General features: G+C 35.7%; 1 protein-coding gene across 1 annotated transcript in view; it reads left to right on the forward strand.

The window, feature by feature from the left end:
* Positions 1-4,229: 4,229 nt before the first annotated feature.
* LOC106684597 (hexokinase-1) overlaps positions 4,230-13,973 on the forward strand; it is a 38,144-nt gene continuing 28,400 nt past the window's right edge. The window contains exon 1 of the mRNA XM_014426763.2: positions 4,230-4,337. The gene's annotated coding sequence lies outside the window, so the exon portion shown is untranslated. The remainder of the gene's footprint in view (positions 4,338-13,973) is intronic.

The following is a 13,973-nucleotide window of genomic DNA, read 5'->3' on the forward strand; positions in this document are numbered from 1 at the left end:
CATGTGATGTTCTGCTGCAGTATATTAATGGTAAGGATATTGACATTATATTAATACTAGAACCTTACTTAGGTGAAGGCAGGATAAGGGGACTTTGCATGCCTGGGTATAGCATCATTTCTGTGCTGATGTGTGCCAGGATCTGTATCCTGTATTAGATAAAATTAAAAGATGCTGCCTCCATGGCACTTGTGTTCTAGGAATTTGGCAGCTGCAAAATTGGCCCTTAAAGAGGGTACCCATAGGGAGATAACTATTTCCCCTATGATGAGGCCATCTCGTCGGCAGAACTGAGGAATGTGATGGATGGGCTGGAAAAAAGGATGTGATGGTGGCCTCCATGGACGCCAACAACCATCATTGCCTCTGGGGGAGTATCAATATCAACCAGAGAGGTGAGTCTTTTTTAGAGTATATTTTGTGTCATAACTTAGGGGTCTTTAATAAAGGCAACAAAGCTACCTTTATCATTAGGGCAATGGCAGAAGTCATAGACATAACCATGGCCACACATCGAGTAAGCCCGATGATCAAGAGTTGGCATGTCTCAGATGAAGAGTTATGATCAGACTATCGGTTCACCAAATATGACCTGTCTATATGTGATATGAACAAGATGGTATATAGAAATCTAAAGCTAATGAATTGGGATACTTACTGCACACATCTCAGGGAAGAAGTTTAGGACTTTCCTAGAATTATTAGGAATACTTGGCAGCTTGAATTCCTTAATACTCCTTAACTGATGGAATTATGAGGTAATACACCGATCATAACACTGTATGTAGGACCAAATCCAACAGGGTAGGCTGAGAGCAGTTACAAGGAGACTTCAATACAGCCAAAAGAACAGGCTGTTGGAAAACATACAAAAGTGCACTAACTGAATACTGTAAGGAAAGCCAAAAGAGAGGCATGGAGAAGATTTTGCAATGATGTGAATGGTGCTTCCTCCTCCTTTAGAATTAATAGGATCCTATCAATGGACTTGGAAAGGGGAGTATTGGGTGCTGTCAGGGTGGAAGGGGATTTCACTGATTCTGAGGTTAGAACCATGGAGGCCCTGGTACTCACTTTCCTGGTAGTGTACTGTTGGAAGAGGATGATGTAAATCCCTGAATTGTTGGTAGCTACACCCGAAGGAAAGATACCTGGGTCAAGGCAATTATGATTGTTTATTCTGGCAAGATTGTATGGGCAAACAAATCTTTTCGCCTTTTAAATCAGCTGGTACTGATGGGGTTTTCCCGGCCCTACTACAAAAAGGTCTACTGGTGCTGATAGTCAGGCAGCCATTTATACGCTGGGAAATTATATAACCCGCTCCAAATTGGTGCGAGAGTGTAAGACTAATCTGAAATCTCTTTCCTTAGCTAACAAAGTGTGGGTTGAATGGGAACCTGGTGACACTGGCATCAAAGGCAGTGAGAGAGCGGACTGTCTCACCAGTAAGAGATCTGAGTATGGTCCCTTTGCACTGAACCCCATATGTGGTGTTATGCAAAGAGATCAAATCTATTGAACCAATTGCTGAGGGCAAGGGTGGGTTATTCTGGTGGAACACCAGAAGACAAGAGCAGTCAAAGGTGTTCCTAAAAGGCTCCTGCACAAAACAAACCAACACACTTTTTAATATGGACAAGAGTACCTTAAGATGGGTGATAGGTCTATATACAGGATACTGTTAGCTGAATAAGCATCTCTTAAAGATGAGACTGGCAGAGTCACCAATTATTAGGTTCTGCAGAAGGATGGTGAGACTGCATATCACATCATATGCAGACATGATGCACTGGCCATGATACACAATTCCTCACCTTTGGATGAGATCGTATCTTAGATCCTAAACTTTGCGAAAGGATTGATCCGTATACAATATCCACATTAACAAAGGCATCTGGCCTGTTCTGAACAGAGGAAAGGACGGGGTACATTAGGCCCTCAGCGGCTGTGGTACACTTTAGCCAATTTAAAAAAAAAAAAGAAAAAAGGCTTTCCATGAGTGGATGATGTACAATTGTGGACTGCCCCTAATAATAAATAAATTAGTGTTTTTATTCATTGATATATTTAACTAAAATAGAAATCTATATTAAAATTAAAAAATGTATTCTAATTCAACAGATTGTTATTATGTTAGAATCAGGATAAGCCTTTTATAACGTTGACCTAACTCTTAGCAAACAGTAATTAGGTGTGACAATATTTATTCTCAGATTGCCTCTTACAGGTCGGCGGGGAAATGGTTTCAAGAGACATTTAATGTCCAATGGATCATTTCCCACCAAATTATTTGTAAAAATTATAAAATTTTATAATATGATTATAATTAAATAACAAACTAGACAGGATGCATTGCCGAACTACAACATAAATTTAATTTTTTAAAAGAATTAGATATTTCCATGAACACATTTTAAGTTTAAAAGTGTTCTTCTAATAGTCATCAATGATGCTCAGAAATAATATTCCAGAGATATGTAACTAGAAACAAATGAAAAAGAAAACTGGATTTTAAAATTATTAGAATTCATTATGATTCTTGGTATTATGATTATATTCATTATGATTCAATGATCCAACTGTTATTATTCATTTTTTATTTTTGTTTATGAGATTCAGCAAGATTGATACTTTAGGAGCTTTATTTATGTTTTTATAAGTATGTGATACAAGTTTTTTTAAATTTATTTCCTTAAAAAAAAAATTTCCCCAGCAATGGATGGAAAAACATTAAACCAACATTGGCCTGATCAAATATTTAAATATTAGAGATACATTAGTGGTAAAATTAAAAATACTTTTATTTCTATAGTGCAGGGTCATAAAAAATTTTATATTGTATGAATATATCATTGCCATGGTGTGTTGATAGGTACCTCCAGGGAAGGCATATACTCCTAAAATCTGCAATGTTCTATAGCATACTATTAATACTTAATAAATTTATTTTCTCTGTTTAAAAAATGAAATTTGGAATCTATCAAATCAATATTGTAGTTTCAAAAATGTATTAAAACACTTACTTCAATAATACATGAAATATAATCAGGAAAGTTGCTAAAAAGCATGTCAACCCCCTTTCCCCAATAATTTGTAACTCCAAAACTCGAAAAACTTGTCATTTGATTACCAACTTCAAACTGCAAATATTTTACCATAAGAATTACAAAAAATTTAAAACTGATTGCTTAAGGTTACGATGTTGGGATTTTAAAGAGATATAATGTTTTTTGAATAAAAAATAAATTATTGTTGTCAATTCTTAACAGGTAATGAAAAAGTTCCAATCTAAAATAGTAGGGAAAATTTCAACTCTTCCTAAATTAGTATAAAAATTGTTCCTACTTGCTTAGTTGATACATACTTGTTGTTGTTGTCTGGGGCTTAAGGGCGTAAAACCCTGAGGTCATCAACGCCCAGTTGATACATACTTTTAGCAAGTCTTCATAATCATTTAGGAGAAATTTATCTTCCAAAAAACATTTATGACTAAAATCACAATTTCTTTTAGAAATTAGCTTTTGAAGTTTTTACCTAATCTGTTATTCATTCTATTAAAAATCAAACCTGATTACCAAACTATCGTTTTCAGAAGATATATTTCACCTAAATAATTATGGAAATATATTTCGTAATATAATTGGGAAAATTATGATATTTTAATATTTTAGCAAAATTTAAGATCTTGCCCCCTTCCATACCAGCCACAAATTGTAGCACATCCCACCTTGCTTCAATAATGACAACATATTTATATTTTTTATATAGTTTAATATGTAAAATATATATGAAGTAAATTTAAAGTTTTGGTTACTTTCTTAAATATTTTATTCATTTGTTTGTGTTTCAAGCTATTTTTAATGCCTGTTAAAATTTAATAATTTTATTTCGAGATATTATTTTTAACATGTCATTATTTTAATAATCAATAAAAATAAGGAAGAGGATGAAAGCAATAGGGGTCTTCAGTATTATTATTTTAGGAATATAATTGTTTGTTTTCTTTTTTTATTATAGAGGCAAAATCAATTAAACTTGTCAACAAAGGATTTCAAAGATGAAAAAACATAAATAGTTATCAAGTTCTTTATAAAATAAATTAAAATAGCTTATCATAAGAAAATTTATTAGGTTAATAGTTGCATTTAATCTTTGTTACCCACAATATTTCTGGAGGAAAAGGCAACCCCTCAAAAGTTATATAAGAACCCAACTGGAGAGAGAAAGTATCGTGGGGTAGCCCCTACTACAGGTCTACAGTCGTAGGGTATAACCTTGAATCAATATCCCGTTAGATTTAATCGCACAACTTTCGTCGGCACTGTCACACTTCTGTAAGTAACAACATTGTATTTTAATAGTATTATTATGGATATAAACAGGTCATTCGTACTTTGCCTTGTCAAACCCAGGCCCCATTCATATGGGTTTGGCTGTCCTTCAGGTGTGGGTTATTAGTAAAGGGTAAACAGAACAGATCTAATTCACTTTGTGTGCTTTGTAGCCCTTTCTTAAAAACGCTAAACTTGTTTACTCCGAATTTATCACTAAAATATTGAAAAGATGCATATTTCTTTTTATGGTTCCTTATAAAAAAGAAAGAGAATTAATTAATCTATTTATCTATAATATAAAATAATTCGCACTATTTCACCTCAACATCCCGTTTTTCAACCGTTTAATGACTTAAAAAAAAAATTAATTCACACCAGCAATACGTAAATAGTTTCAGATAGCCAATTATAATAATTGTATAAAATAAAATATTTGTTTGCAAAATTCTATTTAAAATATATAACACCTTTTCTCTAGAGTTTAATTAATCTCTTCATTTATTTCTAACAATAATAGGAATTTACTCTTTGGGAACAAGTAGATGATTGCTATCATGATTATTAATTCAACAACGACAACTATTATTTATTAATTGTTACCTTGTAATTATTTATAGATACGATGACATCATCGGCTTTATGCAAAACTATTGAATCGCTAAACTACAGTTTTCTAGAATGATCCAAGATTAGTTTTGGACCTTCGACCCATTTCTATACTGAGAGCAACTTTCGTAACGCCTGTCATAGTGTACGATGCCCCACTGTATGATATTTGCTGTCGTGGCAGCTACTGTCAATGCTTTGACAGTGAACCTTACCACCCTAATCAGCTGTTCGTTAATTTTTTAGAACTCCTCTAACATGTCTAGACCTGAGATACGGACCAAGGGGTAAGTGGGAGTGGGATATGTGGCTCCGGGTAGCAAAGGCTTTTTTGGAGAACTTAACTCGAAAAGGCAAATAATTAATTTTTTGAAATTATCCTTGACTATTAGCTATGTTGCACTTTCAGAAAATGAGATATAAAAGAATAAATAAATAATTCTTTGAATTTATTATGATTATAAATGTGTCAGAATAAATTTTAATAGTACAAATATTTTCCTAAAATTAGATTTTCAACAACTAATTTACTTGGCTGTTAGTAACCAATTAGGGGAAACAATGGAAAAAAGGAGACGTAGCCATAAAATTCTTATATCGTTGAAATATCCAGGTTTTTCTGGATCTGGAAAACCGGGAAAAGTCAGAGAATCTAATAAAATCCAGAAAAACTGTTACAATGGTAGTATGCAAATAAAATTCGAAAATGTGAATTATTACGTAAGGGTTTACCTATTAAATTATATATTTGTCACATTGATAAATAATAAAATATATCACAATCACTATAACAACCCTTATAAAAAGGCTGTCATGAGACGTATGAGAATTTGGCTTCCAGGATAGGGTTTATCTTGCTCTAACATAAAATTATTACCTAACCTCAACAGTTTTTTTTTTGTTTTTTTTTAATTTATGCTTCCTATTCAACAACAATATCAATTTCTTCTTTTTCTGTTATATTGGTAAACAATTACAGCACTATATATAAATTTACAGTGATCAAAAAAAGTATTCATACACTATGTTTTATTTTAATATATTTTATTTTTGTAAACCATTATTAAAGTTTTTACTGTGCAATTCTCTTTAAAAAAAATTTTTTTTCATGAAAAAAACAAGATATTAATTAAAAATGTAATTATTATATTAAAAAAACCAAGTATTTCTGGGTCAAAAAAGTATTTATACAAGTGAACATTGAGAACTTTTAAGTAATCCTCAGGTCAAAACAATCCCAGGACTGATTGTGGATTAGTAGGTTCAAAGGGTAACTGATTGGCCTCGTAGCAATACACCTACACGTAGCAATACACCTAGCCAGTTAACTGATTGTCCTCGTAGCAATACACCTACACGTAGCAATACACCTAGCCAGTTAACTGATTGTCCTCACACATAGCAATACACCTATTCCTAGCCAGTTAGGACTTCGCAGCTCCTACAATCGGTCGTAAAATATGTGTGTTGAGTTCCATCATTAAAGATATAATTGTTTTCCTATTGCAACATGGTTTCAGTTTTAGGGAAATTAGTACAATATATAATAAAAAAGTTTAAAAGTGGATCTACTAGCAATATAAAACGGTCAGGGCGGCCAAAAATGATAACTTCTAGGGAAGCCAGAAATATTGTAAGAGTAGCTGCAAAATTAGTGCCAGGGAATTAGCACAACATTTAGAAACAACGTCTGACAAATCAGTTACATCCCAAACTATAAGAAATGTGCTTCATAAGGGAGGCTATAAAGGAAGATCACCCAGGAAGAAGCTGTTTAATACTGAGAAAAAGGGGCTCAAGAGGTTGAATTTCGCTTTAAAAATACCATATATATAAGAAAACAATTAGAAAAACTATTTACAATAACCTATAGAAAATTAACAATAGACGAACAGTCCCCGTGAACCTATCTTGTACAATAGAATGAATGACCTAAAAAAAAAAAATTAATAAAACAACTATTTATAGTAGATACAAGAGTGAAACTAAAAAAAAAAAACTTAACAAAAAAAATCTATACATGATTAAAAAAGAATAACGTGAACAAATTTATACAAAAAAATTATTCTTTCTCGCAATGAGCACTTAAAAGAAATTTCCTTCAATCCATACATGTAACAACAACAACAAAATTACATTCTATTCAATCTCTATGAAGTCGTAGTAGGAATTTTCAGCTGTTCAATATGTACTCTCCTCTTTTTGGGTTCACGCAAGCTCTCAATTGTGACAGTATTATGTTCCCTAATCACTATCACCCTGAAGGGGTATTACGTATCGCTGCAGTTCCTTTCTCCTATTGGTAGATAATCTCCTGTAGACTATGGTCCCGATTTTGATGTTGCCTATTAGGTCATGCACGCTCAAATATTGTTTCTTCACTTGTTTACTCTTTTCCCTCTCGATACGAGCTTGACTCCATTCCACGATTTCTTCAGGGCTAAACTGTTATTAATTACTCCTTCTTCTCCAGTCACTGTGTCTCTATAATCTCTCTGCCGTATGTGCATTCCAAAAAGAATTTCGAAGGGCGCGAACCCCGTGACCGTATCAACGGAGTCATTGTACGCTGCAATAGCTCGTTCCATCGCGTCATCCGATTCCAATTCCTTTTCCAATTGGTACAAATGCAGATGGTCGCCGAGAGTGCTATGCAGCCTGTCGATCCCTCCTCTGCTCTTAGGATGCCCCGGAGTGTTGAGATGCCATATTACTTTTAATGCCTCCATTTCCTCCCTGATATTTGTATTATCAAATTCTCTATCCCCGTCCGACGATATTCTGTCAGGGACCCCGAACAATTCGAACCATGCACGAAGAGCCTATAACACTGCTTTCGCCGATTCATCTTTCACCTGATAAGCCATATCTATTTTACTAAATATATCCACGACTGTAATCCACTTGAATCCTTTCCAAGTGGATGTTTCTTCTTGTAAATTGCTAAGTGGTACATTTGGAGTTGGTGTTTCTTCCTGTCTGGCTTGAGGAGAACGCCTGTCATGTCGTGCGGTGGTACACTTTACAGTCCCCTGTGGTCTCTTGGATGATCCGTTTCATGTCATACCAAAAGTATCGACGCCGTAATCTGTGCAGGGTTTCATTCAATCCTCTGTGGTTCGTCTTTCCTTGGTAGTATGCCAGTGTCACTCTCGCCAATCTTCTTCCAAAAAGGTAAGGTCTAAAGTGGTCCACCGCTCACACAATCCCCAATAACTCTCGTTCCGAAGCACTGTAACGGGTTGTTTACATCGGAACCTGCTCGTGCCGTACTTCATTGTATTTTAAAATTATAATTAAATTATATGTATATATAGTTGACCGTAAAAATTGATATATAAGAAGATGGTCAGGGTTGCGGTCAAAAGTGAAACAAAAATAGTTTACAACTATTTATTTTCCAACGTTTCACCCCACTTTGCAGGGCTTCATCAGGGCTGTCCAAATGAATAAATTGAACAGCTAGTTTGCTATTTAGCTATGAATTGCTGTTCAACTTATTCATTTGGACAGCCCTGAAAAGTGGGGCGAAACGTTGGAAAATAAATAGTTGTAAACTATTTTTGTTTCACTTTTGACCGCAACCCTGACCGTCTTCTTATATATAATTAAATTAGTGTGGAACAAATGGGTGGGTGTAAAATGTGAGACCTTTTTGTCAAAAAACATGCATAGAACACTTAAGTTTAAGTGTTAATCCCTGGAGGGGCAACTATAGCTAGCTGTGATGTAATAATATTTTAATTATTTATAGACATTAGTATGATACTAGAAAAAGTTTGGGTGGTCCCATGGCTAATAGAACAGTGGCTTATCTGTGTGTGACCTCTTCGCCGCCGCGGTCACGTCTTCTTCGCTCCCCTCGTCCAGATCCAGCTATATGCGAAAATGGTGAAACCATGCATCTTCGCCTGGTGTCAGAAAAACGTGTTTCTCGATCGGTGTCCTCGACTTTGTTATGATGGTAGGGGTAGGCCAGGTTCTATTTTGCATATCACGATAGATGAGTTGGGCGGCGTCTTCGGGATCTTCCGGTGTCCGCGGCAAGGGGCATCAGAAAATGAGACCCCCGACCCCGACTTTATACAAATTAAAAAAGAACCGAAAATATCGGATTAATTAAATCCTACTGGGTTTCCGTTTCTGTCAGTCGTCTACCAACGTAGACTATTACACGTTCCCCCTTCTCGTACTCCTGGAATAGTACCATACCTAGCGCATACTCACTGGCATCCGTCGTAAGTGCAAACGGCCTCTGAAAGTCGGGAAATGCAAGAATCGGGTCCCTTTGAAGCTGATATATACACTTCCGAATCCTATTTACCATGTGTGCCGTCACAACTAGCTAGTACCCTTTTTTCAGTAAATTGTTCAAGGGTACAAGGTATTCAGCCATTTCGGGCAGAAACCATCTCTAATAATTTAACGCCCCCAACAATCTTCTGATCCCTTTTACATCCTTTGGCACGGCCATCTTCTGCAGATATTCCACTTTCTGGGCATCTGGTCGTACTCCCTCCTTTGAGATTATGTGTCCAAGAAAAGTTATTTGTGTTTGACCCTTTACCGACTTCTTCTGTGAAAGCTAGCAAAACTCCATCATCTGCTGGAATACACTCCTCAGGTATTGCACGTGTTCCACCTCGGACTTACTGAATACCAGCTGGTCATCCATATAAACTTGGCAGACGGATTCATCCAATCCCCTCAGAAACTCGTCCATGAGCCTTTGGAATGTTATACATATAGCATTTTTCAATTCGCAATTCGAGCATTTCATCCTCGTAAATTCGTAGTGGTCTCTCTAAACTAAACGCGGTCTTTTGGGTGCATTTTAATCTGGTGGTACCCCGCCTTCAGATCTAGTATGCTAAAAATTTTAACCCGCTCAATCTATCCAAAATATCCTCGAACTGGAGTATGGGGTACTTTTCATCTACCGTGTTTTCGTTTTCTTTGCGATAGTCGACCACTACTCTATATTTCTTTCCGTTTTCTACCGGAGTGCTCTTCTTTCTGACCGCCCATGATGGACTATGGACATTAGCTATCTACTATGATTCCTCCCCTCCGCGGATACGCTCCACAGATCTCTTCCTTCGTCCTGCTAGACCCCTCAGACAGTCTCCACAAGTTCCTCCTGTTACCTGTCATGAATTCATGACATTGTTTTCTTCTGCTTCAACCTCTGACGTGTCAGTATTATCACTTGTAGATCGTTCTGACCTCGGAGAAATCTTTGTCCTCCTCACACGCTGGGAATTCACCTCCATCGGTTCTACCTGGTTCGATTTGTGTCTTTGAAACATATAAGGACATTGTCTCGCTATATGGCCCTCGATTCCAAATTCGAAACAACGGATATGTGAGCACAGGGCTATCTTCCCACATCCATGACATTTGCGGTTCTCTAGCCGACTGCTGGTTCTGGGTATTGCTTGCTCTGATCTTCTGTCCCTCGTTTCCTACCTAACGCTATCTGTTGGGGCGAGGGGCGTTTCTTAAATGAAAAACCTACCCCTATTTACGTGATGAATTTTAATTTAATCTTAATTACAAAAAATAAAGACTGACTGGTTATTAAAAAAAGAAATTAACTTATGATTAACAAAAAAATAAAAAACCACTTGGAAGTAAAATTAAACTAAATTAAAGAAAAGAAAGTAAACTGTTGGGCTTTAACACTATCCTTGTACTCACTTCTTCTCGAGGGATTGGACGTGTTTCTTGGGCGTTGATATTCGATCCAGATCCACCCCGGCTCTTCTACTTCCATTACTTCTACAGGGCCTCCACCTGTTTAGCGCTTGTATCCATGAGATCATGAGCACATTCCTTAAACGAGCACTCTCTTGGAAAGTCCTCGTTCCCTAGCTCTTTTGTCAATTGAACCTTTAGTACTATGGACAGGAATTGCATCCGACCCTGTACCTGGATTGTTTCCATCATCTCGCTTAGTTTATCAGCAATTCTGTTGTAATATTATTGTTTCTTGGTCAAGAAACTTGTTGGTAGTTTTCACCTCATGCCGTCTGTAGATCTGAGATATGAAGTTGGTATATCCGGTTTTCCCACTTGGTATTTCTTTATCCTTTGGCAAAATAACATCATTTGAATGGGAAACACTTATTTTATTCGTTTTATTTATATTTAATTGCATATTTCTTGATCGCATTGCGGATACCTCGTAAGTCCGAAAAAAAAATCAATAAATTCTTCTTGACACAAATTGTTTCCACTATCTTTTTGAAGTATATTTTTGCTGACTTTCGGTATTCTTTCGATATGTAATTAACTCTTAAATTAATTAGTTTAAACTTAATTAATGAATTTTTAATTCAGTATTTTAGTTTGAGAAGAACAATTGTAATTGACAGGCAAGCTTTTTCACTGCTCAGCGTATCATTTGAAATGAACATTTCCAATTTTTACATGTTTACATGGGCAAAATTCAAATATAAGCTTGGTGAACCTTACATTTTAGTAAGATGTATTTCCAAGGTACTTCTTTCGGAAGTCAAATTTTATCGAAGTTTGGGGACAGTTGTAGTGTTACGACCGTCATTTCTGGTATCAAAACTGAAGTAGAGTTTATGTTCCTTAATTCCTGAATATGAATATTATTTTTAAGAAAAATGAAGTCAGATTCACATTTAGTATCCTTGAAAACCTCATTCGAATTTATTTTCATCTAAATATTTTACGAGCACTTTTACAAGTAAAAATATTTTACTTGCTCTCATTACCATGTCACGAAATGGGCCTTATGACAGTTCTAGCTGGACAAAATTATTTCTGTTACTATTTTCCACGTAGGAAGAAAGTAATAGAAGGGGAAGTAGGAGAAACCCTAACTTTTAGGGATTCAAAATACAATTCTGCAACAATAGGAAAAATTAAAAACAATTATTATTTTAATTTTCTACTGATTTATTGTTTGTTTTAATGTATTTATTTATTTTTGTTTTTTATCTGTTGTATTTTACGATACTAGAAGAAAATGAATAACTTGTGTTGAGCGTGAATAAAAGTGGAAGATTGCTGATTGACCGTGTGTATCAATGAATGGAATATGCTCCGGGTGCGGTCAAATAAAACTCAAATAGCAATAACTATTTTAATTGAGCCAACGTTTCGCCCCACGTTGCAAGGCTTCGTCAGGGCTGTTTTGGCAGAAGTCAAAGTCAGAGTGACCATATTCCATTTCGTGACTAAAAGTGGTGAGAAAGTTGTTTCAGTGGACATAGCTGATGAGTAATAAAAAAGAAGTTACATGCTCGCTGAAATATTGTTTAAAATACAAATACATCAGGATGAAGTTTGATTATCTTTGAAAAGCTTTTTTTCTTCTTTTTTTTAAGTAAGGCTCACAATAATACTAACGCGCACTCGGCGCCTTCGATCCTCAACAGTAGACACCATATATACTCCTTAATGGTATAGATATGGTGTATATATGGTATAGACACCATATATACTCCTTAAAATACCTTCGGGTAAAAGAAGGAAGCATTATAACATTCACATCATTTTGTAATTAATTAATTGTTTTTTTTTCCACACGTGGGTACAAAAAAAAGAAAGAAAAGTCTACCTTATATTGTTGATTAAAGGCTGAATTGTTTAAAAATAAATTGCATTATTTTTTATACATATACACACATAAACTAGATTCAAACTGCAGTTTCGATGTTTGAACCGGAATGTTTTTTTTTCTTGTTTAAATTATACTACTTCAGAGAAGAGCCGCATCATCGTTTCCCACTACAATTCCAACGATTAGTCGCAGGGTAACGGTGTTGGATATTGCAATACAGCCAACAGCGGTTTTAGATATTGCTATACAGCCAACGCTGGTGTTGGATATTGCAATACAGCCAACAGCGGAGTTGGATATTGCAATACAGCCAACAGCGGTGTTGAATATTGCTATACAGCCAACGCTGGTGTTGGATATTGCAATACAGCCAACAGCGGTGTTGGATTTTGCTATACAGCCAACGCTGGTGTTGGATATTGCTATACAGCCAACAGCGGTGTTGGATATTGCAATACAGCCAACAGCGGTGTTGGATATTGCTATACAGCCAACAGCGGTGTTGAGTGTATTTTTGGAGCAAAAAAAAACTTTACGACTTGGGTATCCGAAATAAATAAAAGGCTTATACGTTATAAAAGGCTTATCCTAATTCTAACATAATAACAATCTGTTGAATTAGAATTCATTTTTTTATTTTAATTTTTAATATTTTAGTTAAATATATCAATGAATAAAAACACTAATTTATTTATTATTAAGGGCAGTCCACAATTGTACAGCATCCACTCATGGAAAGCCTTTTTTCTTTCTTTTTTTTAAATTGGCTAAAGTGTACCACAGCCGCTGAGGGCCTAATGTACCCCGTCCTTTCCTCTGTTCAGAACAGGCCAGATGCCTTTGTTAATGTGGATATTGTATACGGATCAACCCTTTCGCAAAGTTTAGGATCTAAGATACGATCTCATCCAAAGGTGAGGAATTGTGTATCATGGCCAGTGCATCATGTCTGCATATGATGTGATATGCAGTCTCACCATCCTTCTGCAGAACCTAATAATTGGTGACTCTGCCAGTCTCATCTTTAAGAGATGCTTATTCAGCTAACAGTATCCTGTATATAGACCTATCACCCATCTTAAGGTACTCTTGTCCATATTAAAAAGTGTGTTGGTTTGTTTTGTGCAGGAGCCTTTTAGGAACACCTTTGACTGCTCTTGTCTTCTGGTGTTCCACCAGAATAACCCACCCTTGCCCTCAGCAATCGGTTCAATAGATTTGATCCGATAAATACTGCAGCATATGCGAAGACCGGAAAGCCAGAATTCTCGATTCCGATCAGGAGAATTGCTTCAAAAATTGGGATGAACCATCAGCAACAATGGATGGTGACATGATTATAAAATCATTTCAACGAAGCAAAGAGCTTCAAGGTTTAGAGTACCACTTCCGTGTCGGTGATAGAGAGTCCAGAATTCAATTAATTATTATTA

This window comes from Halyomorpha halys, unplaced genomic scaffold (genome assembly GCF_000696795.3).
Source record: "Halyomorpha halys isolate HHAL.00 unplaced genomic scaffold, Hhal_1.1 Scaffold594.1, whole genome shotgun sequence".
Taxonomy (NCBI): Eukaryota; Metazoa; Arthropoda; class Insecta; order Hemiptera; family Pentatomidae; genus Halyomorpha; species Halyomorpha halys.